This window comes from Lygodium microphyllum, chromosome 21, assembly GCF_053477565.2.
Source record: "Lygodium microphyllum isolate KBCC chromosome 21, Lygodium_microphyllum_v1.1.10, whole genome shotgun sequence".
NCBI lineage: Eukaryota > Viridiplantae > Streptophyta > Polypodiopsida > Schizaeales > Lygodiaceae > Lygodium > Lygodium microphyllum.
In genome coordinates, this window is record NC_141155.1 from 61985973 (window position 1) to 61992305 (window position 6333).

Consider the following 6333-nt stretch of genomic DNA (forward strand, 5'->3'; position numbering starts at 1 on the left):
CTGCATGCAGTCCTTGTGGTCCAAAGGTGTAAACTCCCAAGAAAGCTACCATTAATGCTTCTGCATGCAATCCTTGTGGTCCAGAGATGCTTTGGAAACTCCCCTACTGCTCCCATACTTGTGTACCTCCATTTTTGCATGAAATTTGATGACGTCCAGCCATTTAAGCCTTTACCCGCCATATTTGACCTTGAATAACTCCAGATGTAGTCATTGCTAACTGTAGTTGTCCTGCAGCACTCCACTAGTCACTGTCTTGTACCATTTTTGTCTGAAATTGGTTTTGAAATAGGAAAATAGGAGTGAAAATGGAAGAAAATAATGGATCAAAGACTGAAGCTCTGATACCACTTGTTAGAGAGAGAACTAGGGAGAGAGAAAGAGGAGAGAGAAAGACTGCAGAGGAGAGAGAAAGACTGCAGGAAGAGAGAGAAATAGAGTGACGAGGAGAGAGAAAGACTAGAATTGGAGAGAGAAAGACAGGAAAGATGAAGAAGCCATGGAAGCTTGGAGCAAGAAGGGAGAGAAAGATTGTAAATGCATTGATATGTCAAAAGATCGGAAATTTACAACTTATCTCCTTATATACCAATGTCAGTGTGACATGGCATATTATCAACATTTTAACTATTTCCAACTTCTTACAGAAGTCCACATTACATTATGGACTTTTCTATGAGGCAGGTACAGATGTACAGGTATTTGGATACACAGATGCAGATTGGGTTGGTAGTATGTCTGATAGAAGATCTACCAGCGGATACATGTTCTCTCTTGGTAGTGCAGCAGTTGCATGGAGCAGCAAAAAGCAATCTACAGTTGCTTTGTCGAGTACAGAGGCTGAGTATAGAGGTGTTGCTGTTGCAGCATGTGAAGTAGTATGGCTGCAAAAGCTATTGGCTGATTTGGATGTCCAGGTGGAAGGTCCAGTTGTCATTTATTGTGACAACATGAGCAGTATACAGTTGGCTAGGAACCCTCTGTTCCATGCCACGACAAAACATATTGAGGTACACTACCACTTTGTGAGAGAGAAGGTACTAGCAGGTAAGATTGACTTGGTGTATGTCAGTACACAGGATCAGATAGCTGATATCTTCATGAAGGCATTGGGTACAGAGAAGATTCAAAAGTTTCGAAGCTTACTTGGAGTTGCAGAGATGCAGTTGAGCTTGAGGGGGAGTGTTGAGATGACAAGCTCAACACATGCGGACATTGATGATGGACCGCCTGGTTAGATGGGTCCACACGTCTACACTTAGCATGTCGGTGGTCATTATGCATCTCACATGGCCACTGACTCATTACTTATTATATTCAGGTAGTTACACCTATTTACAGCTGGCATAGTTATAGCGCCAGTCGACTAATGTAGTCGGTTATTCATTGTTTGACTTAGTAGGCCACTTTCCTTTTATGTTGTATCTTATCTATACTTTGTGTACATTATAAAGGGTGTAGAAGAAGAAGAAGAAATCAGCAAGAAAACGTTTATGCCTCCATATCTCTTCTTGTCTCTTGAGTGAGCTTCTCCTTGTGCATTCTGTGTGTGTTCGGCGCAGCATCTTGAGCAACTCCCCCCACCACGCGATTCTTGACAATGAATATGATTATAGGAAAGGGGACACATGATGATGTATGGTATGTCGATTCAGGTGCATATAATCATATGACCAGTCATGCTCAATGGTTTAAAGAGATGTAGGAATTACAAAATCCAGGTTGTGTAGATGGGTGATGATTCATACCACCCAATTTCACATATTGTGTTAACCCCAACACGAAGAAAGCAAAAGGAAATAAAAAAGACATAGGGCAAAGGCGGAAAAAAGGTAGCCCGACTGAAGAAAGAATAGGAGCAAAGGCCAGAAGCGCAAGGGCAACCTTAAAAGTCCAAGGCAAATGTAAAAGGGGAAAGGTGCATTTTAAAATACAAAGGCGCTCCCTAAGATCTTGTAAAAGAGTGCCAGGCGGTGGAAAATCCGAAAAGCCAAAATAGAAGATAAAGGCAAAGGCCAAGGCAAAGAGAAATGGAAGACAAAGGCGCACGAGGAAAAGCACAAGTCAAACTATTGTAAAAGAGCGCAAGCGCATCATGGTCTAATTCAAGGAGCGCCGGGCTCTCACCTGTGCAATTTGTAAATGTAGACGAGCGGTGGAAAGGAAGCTAGGAAGATAGAAGGACAATGGGAAAAAGGACCTAGGCTACGGCCGGCCATGTAAAAAGGGGAAAAGGGGATGACCGCCTAAAAGGGATTTAGAGTTTTGTATATAAAGTTGAAAAGTGAATGAGAAGCTCATTCTTGTGTGTGGCCAAAAGTAGCTCTCCTCTTCTTCTTATTCTTCTTCTTGTTCTTGCTTGCTTGAGCTTGTGCTTGAGAGAGGGAGTGTGAGAGTGTGAGGGAGTGAGTGTGTGAGGGTGAGGGGCCGAGGAGGAGAAGCTCTCCATCTTCTCCTCTCTTCTTCTCTTCTCTTCTATTCTCTTGTCTTGCTCGCGGCAATGGAGCTTGGAGCGTGGGGCTTGAGGATGGAGCTTGCTTGAAGCTTGCACTTGGATCGAGGAGCTACCGGAGTGCGTGGGAGAAGAGGTAACTCGAGTGGCATAGAGGTAAGCTCACTACACCCGTAGATATGGATGGCACGTCGATTATGTGAGAGGTAGCCATTAGTGCTCGGCTTGGAACGCTTGAACAATAAGCGGTCCGCGAAAGCTTTCACATTTTGGTTTCGTTGCCAGGACAACGGATTCAAGCCTTGAGCACTTGCGCGCTTCGAATCGAGCATTGAAGTAGGGTTTTCCCCGAACCGATGCTTGAGGTAGATAGGTAGGAAGCGAGGGAGTTTGAAGAGATATTCAATCTCCTTAGCAAGTAGATTTTTGGTTTTTTGGATTTGGAAAAGCATGTTGGAGTAGTCTAGGTGATTGCTTGTGATTTGTATGCATTTAGGGTAGGAAAAAACAAAGAAAAAAATAAGCAAATAGTAGGGTTTTCTGTTGCTGTATAACAGGCTAAAACAGGGAAATAGGGGCACAGGTCCTTCAAGTGCTGTTTGATCCGAGCACCACAGTGATTCCAGGCGTGTCTGGCATTTCCTTGTAGTGTTTTGCACCTATATGGAAGGCACTGGACGATTTGGTGAGGTAGACGTCAGCCTAGAGGCATCGTGTGTAACTCGCGGGCTGTCGGCCGCGCAGTCGGCCCAGGCCGTCCGAGTCCCAGAATTGGACCAGTCCAGAATCAGACCATCTTGTCCGATCGGACCGCTCAGACCAACCTGTCCGATTTTGAAAATCGGACCACTCGGACACTCGAACTCGGACCATTCGGACCATCCTGTCCGATTGGATGCGCGTCCGATCGAGGCAATCGGACCACCCTATCCGATCCGATTCCCAGAATCGGACCACTCCCAAAATCATACCACTTTGAAAATCAGACCACCCTCCTGGTCCGATTCCCAGAATCGGACCACTAGGATTGGACCACCAAAATCGGACCAATCCAGAATCGGACCATCCTGTCCAATCGGACCACTCGGACTAACCTGTCCGATTTTGGAAATCGGACCACATAGACACTCGGACCATCTTGTCCGATTGGACCACTGAAACCAACATGTCTGATCCGATTTCCAGAATCGGACGTGGCAAAAATCGGACCACTGGGCTGATCGGACCACCTAGAATCGGACGTCCGATTCTGATAATCGGACTCCTAAAAATCAGACATCTGAGAATCGGACAGAAAACTATCAAAATCGGATAGGTATCTAGAACACAAATTTTGACACCTCTAAATCCCAAGATTGACCCCAAAGGCTACGTAGAGCTAAAGGCACATCACAGATCCATCACTGGGCTAAAATTTAGAGCACGTAGTTCAAAATTTGGCTATAAACGGTCCTCCAAATTGTGCATGGCTTTTACCGTAATGGCCCTGCGGGCCGGGGGGACTGCCCCTCCCCCTCCAGACCCCCGTAGAGGGGGCTCTGCCCCCTTCACACCTTCCCCAAGTAGGTTAGAGAGAAAACGCGCGCCGTGACAGGTCCTCCAAATTGGACCCTAGTGTAGTAATGGCTCTACATGAGCATGGATTCTCACTTGCAAAAGAGCAACCAAAAGCCCATACCCGAACAGAGAGAAACAGAGACCCTAGAATATCGATGGGCCAATCTAGCCATCAAGGGCAAAAAGGCCACACCACGAGAACACAAAGACATTGTGTTCATACCATGTCTAGTCAGAGCGAAATGCAATGTCAACAAGCTACAAATGTCAAGATGACTAGAAATGACACTCTTGACGAGAGATGTACCTTGAGTAACACTGCACAGACAACCCAAGACATTGGTGGAGAATCCACGTCTGGTCATGAAAGTGGGGACTCAAGAGCATCTGTCAGAGGCTTAAATTTACAAGCCAGGACCTAGAAGATGAAGACATAGTACCACCTGCTTATCTTAGGGTCAAACTCACCGCGAAAAGAGAGCACACTATTGATGCTCTGATTGATGAAGGAGCAGATTTTAACATCTTGACCTATGAATCATGGACCCTACTAGGACAACCAGAGCTCACATCGACTAGTGCAACTCTTAGCCCTTACGGGGGACACCCACAGGCATTCATAGGAAAGTGCAAAATCCTTGCGACAATTGAAACGGAAAGCTTGCCTATCCTATTTCATGTTCCTCCAAATAGTGCTAGTTGCGGGAAAGAAACCCTCCTAGGAAGACCCTTCAAGAGGGCAACCAAGTGTGAGGCTAACTATGTAGCATAGAGGATACACCTAAAACTACCGGGTGTGAGGATAGTCACAACCTTTAGCAAGGGTGACCTCATCAAACCTCAAGGGAAAGGCAAGGAAGGTGCTGACGTAATAGTCAAGCTTGCTAACGAGAGCAAGGACTTGTTGGAAGAATTGATACAAGCACATGTCGAACAATGAGAACCAATGAGTGAGGCCAGGCCTGAAAAAAGAAGATCAAGAGACAATGCCAAGGATGGGCTTTGGACTTATCGTAGAAGACCCCAAAAGAAGCCCAAGCCTTATAGACATAGGCATCGATGGAGGGTCAGCACAACGCCGCGATGGATATCCAAAGCGTTGCTACGTGCTCAAGGATACTACGCAGGTAACCAATGGATTTGGATACCAAAATTCATTGCTAAACCACCTCTATCAGCTGAAGGCCAGAGTGCATCAAAAGCAACGAAGCGCAGGAGGAAACCTAAGAGAAACTCTAGGTCTTGAGGCAAGAAACCAGACATGAGTGTTCGAAAGAAAGAGCCTCAACCTAGTATGCTAAATAGACAGATGTCATATGTAGCCATTGAGCATGCACAAAAATAATTAGTGCCCAAAGAGCTTGTGATTTCCCAAGGGGAGAACAAGCATCATAGGGTTAGGATTAGGATTTGTCACATGATAAGACCATTCATATGTAAGGGATTATAGTGCAGATTATCAAGCACATAGGACGAGAAGGGGAGGGGTGGGGCATGATGGCTAGACAAAGAGTCTGGCAGATGTATTATATGTGCCATCAATCATAAAGAATCTAGTATGTGTTGGCCAAATGGTAGAGCAAGGGTTGCAAGTTTGATTCAATGCAAAATGTTGTTTTGTAGAAGACTTTAATGATAAGTGCAATTTGGTCACAAAAGAAGTAGAATTGGGTATATGTTTACTTTAGATGTTGGAACTCCTGCAATGGATGTTGCTATGTATGCTGAAGGAAAAGAAGCGGTTGCAAATATTGAAATATGGCATAAACGTATTGGATATGCAAATGTGCAAAGGCTAAAATTAATGCAGTCCAAAGGATTGGTTATAGGGTTGCCTTTTTTTAGAGTTGTAGAATTTCACAAAGTCTGTGAAGCATGCAAATTTGCTAAGCAAGCTAGATAACCCTTCTCGCATGACAAAGAAGTGAGCAGAAATATACTTGACATAGTGCATATAGATGTTTGGGAGCCTAACAAAACGTATCTCTTGGTGGAAGCAAATAATTTGTCACATTGATTGATGAATGTTGAAGGAAGCTATGGGTATATTTCATGAAGAAAAAGAGTGATGTATTTGAGCACTTCAAATCTTTCAAGGAAACTATTGAAACAGAAACAGGCTTGAAAGTTAAGTACTTGAGATCAAATGGAGGGGGATAGTACCTCTCAAATGAGTTTAGTGACTTCTTGAGGACTCATAGGATAAAGAGGCAATTTACTTATAGGATATCCCACCTCCAAATGGGGTTGCAAAAAGAAAAAATAAGCATATTGCAGAAGTTGCACGAGCATTGATGGCTGAAAAGAATATGCCAAAACATTTT